Source organism: Moschus berezovskii, chromosome 12 (assembly GCF_049115385.1).
Source record: "Moschus berezovskii isolate FMDL1 chromosome 12, NW_MosBer_1.0, whole genome shotgun sequence".
In the NCBI taxonomy this organism is placed as follows: Eukaryota; Metazoa; Chordata; class Mammalia; order Artiodactyla; family Moschidae; genus Moschus; species Moschus berezovskii.
In genome coordinates, this window is record NC_142471.1 from 2,744,400 (window position 1) to 2,760,987 (window position 16,588).

Genomic DNA, 16,588 nt, shown 5'->3' on the forward strand with positions numbered 1-16,588 from the left:
TCTTTTCAAAACTGTGTTCATAATGGAAAATATCTAACATGTCTGCTTATTTTTGGTTATGTTACCAAGTGAATTTTTAAAATTACTAAACTTGTAACTTGAAACTCCATCTGAAATATCATGTTAAAAATTTCTTTGAAGTTGGACCTTCTGGACCGACAAACAAGCAGCTTGGCAGGTCCTCTTCCAGTGAAACAGCAATTTAACTGGTGAGAATTGTAACAAAAGTACTTATCTAAAATCTCTGAAAACTGTCCTCAGGGCATAGAGGAGAGGGAGAAACACCGACTCAAGAAAATTTCCTGAAACTCAGACCCATGGCATCCAAGCCCTGAGCAGCTTTATTCCAGCCACAGGGTGTGTGCACCCGCGGCTCTGTCTTTGACTGTAGCTCTGCCCTGGGGGAGGCAGGAAGCCAGCATTTCTACTTTCTTCAGTCCTCTTGCAGAAGTTCTGTTTCAGGCAAGCATGGAGAACTAAGGAAGCAACTGAGAAGGGTTGTCTGGGTTTGCAGTCAGCTCTAGAGATCGGAAAGGTCGTGCACGTTGCCTCTACTCAGGAGCCATCAGGGCAAGGACACAGGGTACTTGAACAGTGTCCCCAAACTTCATACAGATTCATCAGAACTGAGTGGAATCTTCATTGCACGAGACTCTTAAACACACCTTTGTGCAAACATTACCCGGGGAAGAATCCTAAGCCAGGCTTAAAAATAAAGTCAGTTATGCCTGGCAATCAGAAAGCTGTGTGCATGCCCCAGGCTGCACATTCTCAGGAATGATGAGAGAAAATCAAAGTTACTAGTTCCTGGCTCAGTGTGAAGAGAAATTCTGTAAATGCTTCTCACCCACAAAATGGATAAGAGGAGCGCTTTAAGTGGTTAAGGGAGCAGAAGCACCCTCTTTAGCTTTTGCTTTAGGTAAAATCAAGGAGAAGAGTGTGTGCAGTAAGGTTAGGCTGCACATTGCTTCAGGGACAGACTACCCCAAGGCAGTACAGCCAGGTCATGAGCAAATAAACAAGCAAACACAAAGACAGTAAGTTCTGGGGCAGGGAAGAGACAGGTCTGTACCCAGAGCTTCTAATATGTTATCTGAAATGTCCAGTTTTCAACAACAGTAAATGAGACATGTTGTTGTTTGTTGTTTTAGTTGCTAGATCATGTCCGACTCTTTGCAAACCCATGGAGTATAGCCTGTCATGTCTATCTGTCCATGGGATTTCCCAGGCAACAATACTGGAGTGGATTGCCATTTCCTTCTCTAGGGGATCTTCCTGACCCAGGGATGTTTCATGCTTGGCAGGTCGATCCTTTACCACTGAACCACTGGGAAACCCAAATGAGACATACAGAGAGGCAAAAAAGTGTGATTCACATACAGAGATACAAACAAACAGGCAACAGGAACTTCTTTCACGGGGGCCCAGATATTGTATCTAATAGAAATGGATTTCAAGGCACCATTTTAAATGTCTCCAGAAAACTGAAGAAAATGATTTCTAAAAAATAAAGGAACATATGATGATATTGTCTCATTAAATTGAGAATGCCAGTAAAGAAAAATTATTTTAAAATTCTGGAGTTGAAAAGTACAATAATCAAAATGAAAAAAAGCACTAAATGGTCAGACAGTTGGTTTCTGGCAGATGGCAGAAAAAACTGTCAGTCAACTTGAAGATAAATCAGTAGAGATTTTGTAGTCTGAAAAACAGAAAAAAGGAAGTCAAAACCTCAAAAAAATGTGGGATATCACTAAGTTATCAATGTACATGAAATGAATCAGAAGAAAAGGAGGGAGAAAAAGGTATAGGGAAAATATATGAAATTATAATGGGTGAAAATTTCCTAAATTTGATTAGAATACACACTAATGTACACGTCTAAGTTTAGTGAACTTCAAGTAGGCAAATACAAAGAGATCTCAGTCATATCTTAGTCAAAATGTTGAAAGCCAAAGATAAAGGAAGAATCTTGAAAGCAGTGAGAGAGAAATAACTCATCACATACAAGGAAACCTCAGGAATATCAGAAGCAAGCTTATCAAGAAGTAATGGAGGCCAAAGGCAGTGTGGCAAACCGAGACCTTACATCCAGCAAAACAAGTGTTAATAGATGAAAGTGGAATAGGGGCATCCTCAGAGAAACAAAACTGTGAGAGTTAGTTGCTAACAGCCCTACCTTCTGACACTAATGGGTGTTGTTCAATGTGAAGGTAAATTACAGAAGCCGCGCACACACACACACATCATTGGTAAACACAATTTTCATCTATATAAAATATAATATAGCTGTGTGCTTCTTCTCCTTGATTCCCCTGTCTGAATTTAAAATAACTGCATAAAACAGTGTGTATGTTGTTGAGCCTGTGACATCCAGAAGTGAAGTATATCTGAGAACAAAGGAAACTGGGAGAAACAAAAGCTGTGTTGGAGTCAGAGAGCGACACCGTGTGGGGTGTGTGTCTACAGAGAAGAGTAAAGAGGACAATCGAGGGTAAGTGAGCAGATTAAAGCAACAACAGAAATGCATCTCTCTCCTCTCAACTGCTATGATTATATCAATTAGTTATAACAGTTTGTACCATATAGAAATCACACAGTGTGTGTAACAGTAATAATGTAAAAAGGTGGGGAGTGAGTGGAGCTATGGAGGAGTAAACTTCCTATATTCCTGGAATTAAGTCAATATAAATATAGATTCTGATATTTAAGATAGATATTGTAAGCCCTTGAACGACCACTAAGACACAAATCCATCCATTAAAAAAGAAGAATAGAGAAACAGAAAAGACTCAAGATATATAGAAAACACAGTGAAAAATAGCAGTTTTAAGTTCAGCCATATGGATAATAACATTAACTGTGAATGTATTAAAGAATCCACTCAAAAGGCAGACATTATCAAATTGGATTAAAAGAAATCTAAGTATATAAGACACATACTTCTGATTCAAAGATATAAATATGTTGAAAGTAAAAAAGAACAACTTTAAACAGCCATAACAGAGCTGGAGTAGATGTACTGATATCAGGTAATATAGACTTAAAAAATGTTAGTAGAGATAAAGAAGGACATGCCATAATAATAAAAGAGTCATTCTACCAGAAGATTTCTAAACACAGGCATCTATCAGCAGTGTCCCACAATACATGAAGAAAAAACTGACAGAATTTAAAGGTGAAATCAATAATATGTGAACAGTTTAATAGCCTACTTTCAGTAATGGATGGAAAGTTAAGCAGGGCTTCCCTGGTGGTCCAGTGTTTAAGAAGCTGCCTTGCAGTGTAGGGGACACTGGTTTGATTCCGGGTCTGGGAAGATCCCATGTGCTGTGGTGCAACTAAGCCTGTGTACAACTACTACTGTGCTTTCGCTCTGGAGCCTGCAAGCTGCAACTACTGAAGCCTGCACACTCTAGAGCCTGTGCTCTGCAACAAGAGAAGCCACTGCAATGAGAATCCTGTGTGCCACTAGAGAGTAGCCCCCACTCGCTGCAACTAGAGAAAGCCTGTGCACAGCAACGAAGACACAACACAGTCAAAAATAGGTAAATAAAAGTTTAAAAGTTGAGCAGAAAGTTAACAAGGAACTAGAAGACTTGGACAACAGCATAAACAGACTAGATTTAAGAGAATGGAACGTTGCACCCAATCAGCAGAACACACATGCTGCTCAGACATACACAGAATGTTCTCTAGGATGGACCATATGCTAGGACACACAAAAGCATGCCTTCATATACTTGAGATCAATGCCTTAATAAACTTAAAACTATTGAAAGACAAAGTATGGTTTCTGGTCGTAATGGAATTAAATTAGAAAACAATAACAAAGAAATTTGGGGGAATTTTCAGATCTGTAAATACTAAACTCAAGTAACAAATGACTCAAAAAAGAAATCACAAGAAAAACTAGAAAATACTTCAAGAGCAGTATAAATGAAATCACAATATATTAAATTTTTATACTATGTATAAATATATATACTTAATACATATTTTATATGTAATACATATTTATATTTATTATGATAAATGTATTTAATACTATGCAACTAAATCACTGCTTAGAAAAATTTATAGCTACAAATATCTTATTTTTAAAAATCTCAAATAAATCTTGCCTTCCACCTTAAAAAACTAAAAAGGAAAAGCAAAGTAAGCCTGAAGCAAGTAGAAAGAAGGAAATAATAAACACTAGAGTGGAAATAAATGAAACAGAATAGAAAAATAATAGAGAAAGTAAATGTAACCAAAAGTTGATTCTCTGAGAAGATAACAAAATTGACAGACATTCAGCTGGACCATGAAAGATACAAAGATTCAAATTACTAAAATCAGGAAAAAAGAAAAGATATCACTACAGACCTAATGAAATAAAAAAGGGTAAGTACTATGAATAATCATATGACAACATAATAGTGATTAGGCTCCAAAATCACTGTGGATTCTGATTGCAGTCATGAAATTAAAAGACGCTTACTCCTTGGAAGGAAAGTTATGACCAACCTAGATAGCATATTAAAAAGCCGAGACATTACTTTGCCAACCAAGTTCTGTCTAGTCAAGGCTATGGTTTTCCAGTGGTCATGTATGGATGTGAGAGTAAAGAAAGCTGAGCGCTGAAGAATTGATGCTTTTGAACTGTGGTGTTGGAGAAGACTCTTGAGAGTCCCTTGGACTGCAAGGAAATCCAACCAGTCCATTCTAAAGGAGGTCAATCCTGGATGTTCATTGGAAGGACTGATGCTAAAGCTGAAACTCGAATACTTTGGCCACCTCATGGGAAAATTGACTCACTGGAAAAGACTCTGATGCTGGGAGGGATTGGGGGCAGGAGGAGATGGGGACGACAGAGAATGAGATGCCTGGATGGCATCACCGACTTGATGGACATGAGTTTGAGTGAAGAGTTGGTGATGGACAGGGAGGCCTGGCGTGCTGTGATTCATGGGGTCACAAAGAGTCAGACACGACTGAGCGACTGAACTGAACTGAACTGAATCTTAGAGGAAGTAAGACCCAGACTCCTCACTAACTAGGGGTAAAAGCAGAGCATTGTGCTTCTCTTTTTCTGTATTTTCATACAAAGTACTGCAGGCAAAGAGCATATCTTCTCAAACATAGCACCGGATGACTCCCGAAAAGACATTTTACACACTGGGCAGAACTTCTGTTGGAGAAGATTCCAAGGGTGTAGAGAACTTCCAGAAAAAGGGAACCCATTGTAGAAGAAAGGGAAAGAGACCTTGGAAGGGTGAGTGCATGTGAGCCTTGTATGTGAGGATGCCAGTTTGTGTCTCTTTGAGCCCAAATCAGGTCTGAGTTTGCATGTCGTTTCTGTTCTACCATAAGGAAACATATATCATGCTTATTATTATTGTGATATTGGACTATAACCTCATGACTGCAATTTAGGTGTGTGAAAACCTTCTGTCCTTACCAAAAAAGATGCATGTATATCCATCTCCCTGTGGATGAGTTATAATTAGAAACATGTTGAATCAGATGAAAACTCCTGTTTCCCTGCAGTCCTTCTGAGAAAACAGGTAGTCACTCACTCCCTTACCAACTTCCTGACCTTATCCCCCTAGTCATGTTCTATCAAACCAGTTGTAAAGCTGGAATCATTCTCTTTTCTACCTGTACTTTAGTTAGTAGGTTTTGGCTTCCAGTTCCAAAATCGGAAAGGGAAAAAAAGAGGATGCCTGAGCTCTTGCAGTGAGTCAAGTATGATACCTTACTGTCCTGGGGTGTCTCCTTACACGCCCTGAGGACCCAGGCTTGGCTGTCATCTTTGCCTGATGGAATAGAGGAGCTTCTAGGTTGGGGCAGCAATCTGAGAAGAAGTGAAAAAGTGTGTATTTGTAAAACAGCTCTTGTACTCATTTGCTCTTCTTTTAAAAGCATCTTTTCGTTTAGATGAGTGACTGATTTGTTAAGTCCACAATCTTCCATCAGGGAGCCTTGAGGTTTTCCTGTCTTCAGGTGGCAGAAGTCAGCTGTTCTAAGAATAAGGACTCATCTCTGCTCTCACTCCCTCCCCAGTGTCAGAAAACAAAGAATGGGATGGCAGAAAGGATCCTGCCCAGAAAGCCGGTGCCTTCATCACTAGTTGCTCCTGATCATTCACACTTTCCCTTTTTAATGTGTCTATGTTCTTACTGCTTCAGGTTACTCATGTCTGTCATGTCATGTGTCAGACGCCTCCCTTTTCCCCCTGTCAGGCTGTTTCTGGTGTAGGGTCAGCCTGTGCTATGCTAGTTGTGAGATGGTTATAAGGGATGTGGGGTTGTGATACAAGCCCACGCAGATTCAGCCCACACATGAGCCACTGTGAAAGTCAGGTGTGAGGTCCTGTTGGGAGTTATGTCTTTTTTGCACGGCTTTAGTGAAAGTTCTTCGGAACCACTTGATTCCATTGATAGAAGAATGATTTCTGTTCAAGTGACTACCCAAAAACAGATTTTCCGCTTTCCTCACTGGTCCCACCCACCCTCTTTAGAGAGTCTTCAGAAGATCTAGCCAGGCCTTTACAGATACTCCAGCCCCTGACACAGTAACACGTGGTATTGACTCGTTACCAGCCTTAAAGGTGGTGTGTTTCCTAATTGTTAGGTTTTTTGAAAAGGCCATATATACAGTAAACTGTTCTAGAGCTTTCTCTCAGGGGTTTCATTTTCTTCTTGTTTGGGACTTTGGGCTTAACTTCACTAAAGTGCCTTAGAAAGTTTAAAGTGACACTTCTTTCCATGTCTCCAGCAAGTTCAGTGCCGCTTCTGTTAGGAGCAGCTGAGGTTGGAGGGATGTTGTCTTATAGACAAATCGGGCCAGTCTTGGGAGGCACTGGGGTTTGAATCTTGAGTCTTGTATTATAAAACCAAAAACTGATTTGTGAGCTGGGATAACAATTCTCTTTCCATAAGCTTTAATCCATTTATTTGACTATTGATGGTCTCTGCTGATGCATGACTCTTGAGGAGGTAATTATCAGGTATAATCAGACAGATCACCATCAACTTAGCAAATGTTCAGGGGTTTTCACAGGAGTCACTCAGGTCAGTCTTTGCTCAGCTGTGCATATCAGCTGCGGGTGCCCCCCTGGCTCAGCCCTTTGTACAGACCTTGGGCTTTCGTGCCTCTGGAACCCCATTACCGTTTTCTTGCCCTGAGGTATTGTTGTCAAGCTTTGTTTACCACTCTGCATTTTCAGTACCTTTCCTGTCTCTGCATTTTTAGAAATAGATAAATGAAATACCCCAGCTGGCCATCTTGGGGATAGAGTCCCTTACAGGGTGTAATCCATGACGTCCCCTGAGGTGAAATCATTGTTCAATGATGTAGGGGATTTTGTAGGAGCAGGAGGATAACCAGATTCCATGTGGCATTAATTCAGTGCATGATTCTTTATTGAATACTAATTGCCTGCTTCACGACCAAGATAGTCATGACAACGTGATCACTGACCTAGAGCCAGACATCTTGGATAGTGAAGTCAAGTGGGCCTCAGAAAGCATCACTACGAACAAAGCTAGTGGAGGTGATGGAATTCCAGTTGAGCTATTTCACATCCTGAAAGATGATGCTGTGAAAGTGCTGCACTCAATATGCCAGCAAATTTGGAAAACTCAGCAGTGGCCACAGGACTGGAAAAGGTCAGTCTTCATTCCAATCCCAAAGAAAGGGAATGCCAAAAATGCACAAACTATCGCACAATTGCACTCATCTCACACGCTAGTAAAGTCATGCTCAAAATTCTCCAAGCCAGGCTTCAGCAATATGTGAACCATGAACTCCCAGATGTTCAAGCAGGTTTTAGAAAAGGCAGAGGCACCAGAGATCAAATTGCCAACATCCGCTGGATCATGGAGAAAGCAAGAGAGTTCCAGAAAAACATCTATTTCTGCTTCATTGACTATGCCAAAGCCTTTGACTGTGTGGATCACAATAAACTGTGGAACATTCTGAAAGAGATGGGAATCCCAGACCACCTGACCTGCCTCTTGAGAAACCTGTATGCAGGTCAGGAAGCAACAGTCAGAACTGTACATGGAACAACAGACTGGTTCCAAATACGAAAAAGAGTACGTCAAGGCTGTATATTGTCACCTTGCTTATTTAACTTATATGCAGAGTATATCATGAGGAACGCTGGGCTGGAAGAAGCACAAGCTGGAATCAAGATTGCCGGGAGAAATATCAATAACCTCATATATGCAGATGACACCACCCTTATGGCAGAAAGTGAAGAGGAACTCAAAAGCCTCTTGATGAAAGTGAAAGAGGAGAGTGAAAAGGTTGGCTTGAAGCTCAACATTCAGAAAACGAAGATCATGGCATCTGGTCCCATCACTTCATGGGAAATAGATGGAAAAACAGTGGAAACAGTGTCAGACTTTATTTTTTTGGGCTCCAAAATCACTGCAGATGCTGATTGCAGCCAGGAAATTAAAAGACGCTTGCTCCTTGGAAGGAAAGTTATGACCAACCTAGATAGTATATTAAAAAGCAGAGACATTACTTTGCCAACAAAGGTCCGTCTAGTCAAGGCTATGGTTTTTCCTGTGGTCATGTATGGATGTGAGAGTTGGACTGTGAAGAAAGCTGATCGCCGAAGAACTGATGCTTTTGAACTGTGGTGCTGGAGAAGACTCTTGAGAGTCCCTTGGACTGCAAGGAGATCCAACCAGTCCGTTCTAAAGGAGATCAATCCTGGGTGTTCATTGGAAGGACTGATGCTAAAGCTGAAACTACAATACTTTGGCCACCTCATGCGAGTTGACTCACTGGAAAATACTCTGATGCTGGGAAAGGTTGGAGGCGGGAGGAGACGGGGACGACAGAAAATGAGATGGCTGGATGGCATCACCGACTCTGTGAATATGAGTTTGAGTGATATCCGGGAGTTGGTGATAGACAGGGAGGCCTGGCGTGCTGTGATTCATGGGTTCACGGAGAGTCAGACACGACTTAGCGACTGAACTGAACTGAATTGTCTGTAAGTGCTGAACTTTGTACTTAATCTCCATAGGGTAGGATAAGAAGATTGGGGAATAAGCCTGGACTTTGTGAGAAAGAATTCCAAAGGATATCTGAGTGTCTGCCTTCTTCTTGCCCTAAAATCAACAGAGTGATGCTGAACTGGGAGGAAAAAAAACCTTCATAATCCCAAATAGAATCTGATGCTGAAATTGTATTTATTTGACTTCTAATATATGTGTGCGTGCTTACTTGTATCTGACTTTAGGTGACCCCATGGACTGTACCCCACCAGGCTCCTCTGTCCATGAGATTTTCCCAGCAAGAATACTGGAAAGGGTTGCCATTTTTTCTTCAGAGCATCTTCCTAAAACAGGGATTAAGAATAAGGACTCCTGTGTCTCCTGTACTACAGGCAGATTTTCTGAATCTTAAAAAAAGAAAAAAAAAAAAACTTGTTTCTTTATTACTTTGATCTGATTTAGTTTATCTTCTAGGAACATGTTACCCATATGTCTCTCTTCTAGGAGAGACACAGAATGAATTGACTGGAAAAATCTACTCCAGCAGTACGCTCTTGCCAATAGTGCTTTCCAAGAATGTTTTATTCTTACTCAAGTGTATTCTCATTCAAAATACTTTAATCAACATCTTTATGCAGCTGGCAGTAATGGTGATATAATTTAGCTATCCACTAGAAATGTATTCAGTAGTTTTGTGGACACTTGAAATATGTCTAAAGCTGTATTTCTATATCCTCTGCTTCTAATGCTTTGCTAATGGTCATGGGTAAAGAAAATAAAACTTATTAGGTGAATCTCTTAGTGTTGTGTGTCCTTCGTGTGTGTACTTCTGTGGACTCCAGTGATAGGTGTAACATTTTCCAAAACACCTGACTGCTTTAGAGGTTCCTGGGTGACTTATTGGCATGAAATGTTCCCTTGGTATCTCTAATTTTCTTGAAAAGATCTCTTGTCTTTCCTATTCTGTTATTTTCCTCTATTTCTTGGCATTGATCTCTGAGGAAGGCTTTCTTATCTCCCCTTGCTATTCTTTGGAACTCTGCATTCAGATGCTTATATCTTTCCTTTTCTCCTTTGCTTTTCGCTCCTCTTCTTTTCACAGCTATTTTTAAGGGCTCCTCAGACAACCATTTTGCTTTTTTGCATTTCTTTTCCATGAGGATAGTCTTGGTCCCTGTCTCCTGTACAATGTCGTGAACCTCCGTCCATAGTTCATCAGGCACTCTATCTATCAGATCTAGTCCCTTAAAGCTATTTCTCACTTCCACTGTAGAATCATAAGGGATTTGATTTAGGTCATACCTGAATGGTCAAGTGGTTTTCCCTACTTTTTTCAATTTAAGTCTGAATTTGGCAATAAGGAGTTCATGATCTGAGCCACAGTCAGCTCAAAGTCTTGTTTTTGCTATCTGTATAGAGCTTCTCCATCTTTGGCTGCAAAGAATAAAGTCATTCTGATTTCAGTGTTGACCTTCTGGTGATGTCCATGTGTAGAGTTTTCTCTTGTGTTGTTGGAAGAGGGTGTTTGCTATGACCAGTGCATTCTCTTGACAAAACTATTAGCCTTTGCCCTTCTTCATTCTGTGCCCCAAGGCCAAATTTGCCTGTTACTCCAGGTGTTTCTTGACTTCCTACTTTTGCATTCCGGTCCCCTATAATGAAAAGGACATCTTTTTTGGGTGTTAGTTCTAAAAGGTCTTATAGGTCTTCATAGAACCGTTCAACTTGGGCTTCTTCCGTTCCGTTCATTCTGTCGCTCAGTCGTGTCCGACTCTATGCGACCCCGTGGACTGTAGCCTACCAGGCTTCTCTGTCCATGGGATTCTCCAGGCAAGAATACTGGAGTGGGTTACCGTTTCCTTCTCCAACATTACTGATTGGGACATAGGCTTGGATTACTGTCATATTGAATGGTTTGCCTTGGAAATGAACAGAGATCATTCTGTCATTTTTGAGATTGCATCCAAGTACTGCATTTCGTACTCTTTTGTTGACCATGATGGCTACTCCATTTCTTCTAAGGGATTCCTGCCCACAGTAGTAGATATAATGGTCATCTGAGTTAAATTCACCCATTCCAGTCCATTTTAGTTCACTGATTCCTAGAATGTCTACGTTCACTCTTGCCATCTCCTGTTTGACCACTTCCAATTTGCCTTGATTCATGGACCTAACATTCCAGGTTCCTATGCAATATTGCATGGGTCTTTACAGCATCGGACCTTGCTTCTATCACCAGTCACATCCACAACTAGGTATTGTTTTTGCTTTGGCGCCATCCCTTCATTCTTTCTTGAGTTATTTCTCCACTGCTCTCCAGTAGCATACTGGGCACCTGCCGACCTGGGGAATTCCTCATTCAGTATTCTATCATTTTACCTTTTCACACTGTTCATGATAAAGGTCAGAAATGGTATGGACCTAACAGAAGAAGATGATATTAAGAAGAGATGGCAAGAATACACAGAAGAACTGTACAAAAAAGATATTCATGACCAAGATAATCACGATGGCATGATCACTGACCTTGAGCCAGACATCTTGGAATGTGAAGTCAAGTGGGCCTTAAAAAGCATCACTAGGAGCAAAGCTAGTGGAGGTGATGGAATTCCAGTTGAGCTATTTCAAATCCTGAAAGATGATGCTGTGAAAGTGCTGCACTCAATATGCCAGCAAATTTGGAAAACTCAGCAGTGGCCACAGGACTGGAAAAGGTCAGTCTTCATTCCTATCCCAAAGAAAGAGAATGCCAAAGAATGCTCAAACAACCGCACAATTGCACTCATCTCACACGCTAGTAAAGTCATGCTCAAAATTCTCCAAGCCAGGCTTCAGCAATATGTGAATCGTGAACTTCCAGATGTTCAATCTGGTTTTAGAAAAGGCAGAGGAACCAGAGATCAATTTGCCAACATCCGCTGGATCACGGAAAAAGCAAGAGAGTTCCAGAAAAACATCTATTTCTGCTTCATTGACTATGCCAAAGCCTTTGACTGTGTGGATCACAATAAACTGTGGAACATTCTGAAAGAGATGGGAATACCAGACCACCGGACCTGCCTCTTGAGAAACCTGTATGCAGGTCAGGAAGCAACAGTTAGAACTGGACATGGAGCAACAGACTGGTTCCAAATAAGAAAAGGAGTACATCAAGGTTGTATATTGTCACCATGCTTATTTAACTTATATGGAGAGTACATCATGAGGAACGCTGGGCTGAAAGAAGCTCAGGCTGGAATCAAGATTGCTGGGAGAAATATCAATCACCTCAGATATGCAGAGGATACCACCCTTATGGCAGAAAGCTGAGAGGAACTGAAGAGCCTATTGATGAAAGTGAAAGAGGAGAGTGAAAAAGCTGGCTTAAAACTAAACATTCAAAACACGATGATCATGGCATCTGGTCCCATCACTTCATGGAAAATAGATGGGGAAACAATGGAAACAGTGACAAACTATTTTCTTGTGCTCCAAAATCACTGCCGATGGTGACTGCAGTCATGAAATTGAGTGATGCTTGGCTATGACCAACCTAGACAGCATATTAAAAAGCAGAGACATTACTTTGCTGACAAACGTCTGTCTAGTCAGAGCTGTAGTTTTTGTAGTAGTCATGTATGGATGTGAGAGTTGGACCATAAAAAATACTGAGCACCGAAGAATTGATGCTTTTGGACTGTGGTGGTGGAGAAGACTCTTGAGGGTCACTTGGACTGCAAGCAGATCCAACCAGTCCATCCTAAAGGAAATCAGTCCTGACTTCCCATTGGAAGGACTGATGCTGAAGTTGAAGCTCCAATACTAGGCACATGATGCAAAGAACTGACACATTGGAAAAGACCCTGATGCTGGGAAAGATTGAAGGCAGGAGGAGAAGGGGAAGACAGAAGATGAGATGGTGGGATGGCATCACTGACTTGATGGACATGAGTTTAAGCAGGCTCTGGGAGTTGGTGATAGACAGGGAGGCCTGGTGTGCTGCAGTCCATGGGGTTGCAAAGGGTTGGATATGACTGGTTGAACTGAACTGATACATCGTATTAGAAAACAGAGACATCACTTTGCCAATAAAGGTCCCCATAGTCTAAGCTATGGTTTTTCCAGTAGTCATGTACAGATGTGAGAGTTGGACCATAAAGAAGGCAGAGTAAGGACCATAAAGATCTAGGGCAGGAGGAGAAGGAGGCAACAGAGGATGAGATGGATGGCATCACCCACTCAATGAACATGAATTTGAGCAAACTCCAGGAGATATCAGTTCGTGGGTTTGCGATGAGTCAGACATGATTTAGCAACTGAACCACAACATACTCTGGTGAGAAAACAGACTCAGTTGTAAAGCTTCTCCCACACCCACCTATCACTGCATCTGCAAACCTGGCTGAGGACCTTGGGCTTTGCCTTGAATTTGGGAGAGCAGAGACATAAGAGAGGGTACACTGACAGCCTAGGGGCCATCTAAGGGGAGGCTGCCCAGACTTGGAGGCAGTAGGCCACTTTGAAGATTGTTTGGTTATACTGTTAGAGAGGCAAGGGGCCTGTAACAGGTTGTGGGAAAACACAGTGCTGGAGACGGGATATATTTGAGGGATATTAACAACATAGAACAGAAATCACTTGCTGACCAAATGAACATAAAGGCGATGGATGGTGTCCAGATTTCAGGTTCAATGGCTGGGTGAGTCACTGAGACAGAGAAAAGAAATCCTGGAAAAGTTTTGAATGGGTAGTATAATCACGTTAGGTGGACGCACAGGTGAATATTCCCACTAAGCAGGTGTCTGTATGCAGAGGATGTGGGGGAGGAGCCGAGATGGAGGCTTGCACATCACAGGCCAGGTGATTAGTGCATGTGATCACCTAGGAAGATGGGAAAATAGATTCTAGTGTAGAATTCTGGAGGAGAATACAGTTATCGGATGAACAGGAGAATCCGCTACAGGTGGAAGTAGTCAGACAGGTGGAAAGAATATGAGAGAAGCTATTGTAAGGGAAGCCAGAGTGAGGGATAGTTCAGAAGTGGGGAATGATAATAGTGGCGAAGGGGCGGGGCTGAGGCGCTCCGGTCAAGCGCGCTGGGGGCTCCCAGTGGGTTTGGGCGCCCGGCAGGTGCCGGGCAGGATGGGCGCTCAGGGCCACGGCTGGACTGCGCCTAGGCCCGCAGAAGGCTCAGAGGACCACGGGCTGCGGCGGGGTCCAAAGCCAGACACCGCCGGGTCCACGTGGCCCTGAGCAGCGAATGCGGTGGGGGGTGGGGTGGGGTCGGCGGCCGCTGAGCGGGGGCGGGCCTGGATGGTCCCAGGTGGGAGAGCGCGGAGACTTCCACGCCCCTCACCCCACCCACCAGCCCCCCCTTACGCACGCCCAGCTGGCCGCTCCAGGTCCCTGAAGCCCTGTGGGCCCCCGGGCCGGGCCGGGCAGGTGCTGGCCGGGGGTGGGGGTGTGCGTGGGGGCGGGGCGGCCTCGGCCGGCCCGGAGTCCTGTCGCGGGTGGTGCGGCCCGCGTGCAGCGCGCGCTCGGTGGAGAGCTGTGAACGGCTGGCCCGACCGGCGGGTCAGAGCGCAAGGCAGGTGCAGCGCAGGCTTCTTAGGGCGCCTGGCGGCAGCCGCCTCCCTCTACGGCCATACCACCCTGAACGCGCCCGATCTGGTCTGATCTCCGAAGCTAAGCAGGGGCGGGCCTGGTTAGTACTTGGATGGGAGACCGCCTGGGAATACCGGGTGCTGTAGGCTTTTTTTCCTCCCCTCTCCTTCAGCCCCCGGGCCCCTCCCCCGCCCCCACCCCCGCAAGCCCCACCTGCCTCGGGCCCCTGGCATCCCACCGCGCTCAGAGCGGGTCGCATGCCTTCCAGCCCCTCCCCTCCCGGCCTGGGTGGCCGGCGCCCCGACTCCCGCTGCAGACCGGGATTGCCTCCGCGTGGCCGGCGAGCCCCTCCACATTCGCCTTCCAGGAAACCAGAAGACCGTCGTGGGGGGTTGGGGGGCGCGGGCTCGGTCTGGGGCTCCTTGGCAGGCCTCAGGCAATCCCCGGCGCGGCCCCGCCCCAGCCCCAGCCCCACCCCCACCCCCACCCCACCAGCCCCATCCTTGCAGGCGAAGGCGCGGACTCCCGCACGAGCGCTGGCGCGCGCATCTCTCTCTCTCACACACACACACACCCGCACCCACACGTAGACACACCCCGCCGCCTACACGGTTCAAGAGCCGGAAACCACAGGTAACGGAGACGGACAATGAGGGAGAGAGAGACAGCAAGAGGACCACACGGGCTTCCCAGCCCCCGGCCCCCACACCCTCCCCCCTCCCTTCCGGGGATCCACCCGGGCCCCAGTCGACCCACCCCACCCTCGCCCACCGACACACTCACTCACACACACCCTCTCCCACTCGCAACCTCTGGCCTGGGGGCGGGGGCTGGGTCTCGCCTTAGGTAGCCAAGGCGAAGGGGACCTCTGAGACCTAGGCTGCGAGGAAGTCTTGGGGACCCACGGGTGACCGCCAGCCCCAGGGCACCGCGTCCCCCCTCCCCTGGGGAAGCAGCTGCTTCTGCGCGGCCTCTCTCTGCCAGGGTGTCTGTCTCAGATCGAATGCCATCCTCGCTCCCCTGTCTGTCTCCCGTTTTCCGCCTCTCTGTCCGTCGATCTGTGTTTCTCTCTCTCTGTGTCTCCATCCCTGTGTGTGCATGTCTTTGTGCGACCGAACTTGCGTGTGTGCGTGTCTGTCTGTCTGTCTGCATCTCCTTCTCGCTGTCTCGGAGTCTGTCTCTGAACCTTCCTCTCTTTCTGTCTCTGTCTCTCCTTATACCCGGCTTCCTGTCTCTTCTCCTACACAGTGAGAATAGAAAAAAGGAGTCCAGAATGATGTGACTAAAGACAAGGAAGAGAAAGCCGCGAAAATAGAACAAAGGAGCTCCAAGTAGCAGAGTGAGAAACTCAGGTAGAACGAACAGTACTGGCTATTTCAATTTAGGTAGGGCAGGCCCAGGGGGCGGAGAAGGCAATGGCAAGCCACTCCAGTACTCTTGCCTGAAAAATCCCATTGATGGAGGAGCCTGGTGGGCTGCAGTCCATGGGGTCGCTGGGGGTCGGACACGACTGAGCGACTTCACTTTCACTTTTCACTTAAATGCATTGGAGAAGGCAATGGCAACCCACTCCAGTGTTCTTGCCTGGAGAATCCCAGGGACGGGGGAGCCTGGTGGGGTCACACAGAGTCGGACACGACTGAAGTGACTTAGCAGCAGCAGCAGCAGCAGCAGCAGCAGCAGCAGCAGGCCCAGGGGGAGGAGAAAAAACATGTAAATGATGATCCAAGGCGCCGTGCATCTCTATCTGTGTCTCTTCTTTTCACCCCTTTTGGGCAGGCATGTCCTCATGCCTGCTGCTGATGCTAAGTCGCTTCAGTCGTGTCCGACTCTGTGCGACCCCATAAACGGCAGCCCACCAGGCTCCCCCTTCCCTGGGATTCTCCAGGCAAGAACACTGGAGTGGGTTGCCGTTTCCTTCTCCAATGCATGGAAGTGAAAAGTGAAAGTGAAGCCGCTAAGTCGCCTCCGACTCCTATCAACCCCGTGGAGCAGCCTACCAG

General features: G+C 45.0%; 2 pseudogenes; both read left to right on the forward strand.

The window, feature by feature from the left end:
- Positions 1–13,973: 13,973 nt before the first annotated feature.
- LOC148775916 (uncharacterized) lies at positions 13,974–14,592 on the forward strand (annotated as a pseudogene).
- A 23-nt stretch (positions 14,593–14,615) lies between these two features.
- LOC129556074 (5S ribosomal RNA) lies at positions 14,616–14,734 on the forward strand (annotated as a pseudogene).
- Positions 14,735–16,588: the final 1,854 nt, after the last annotated feature.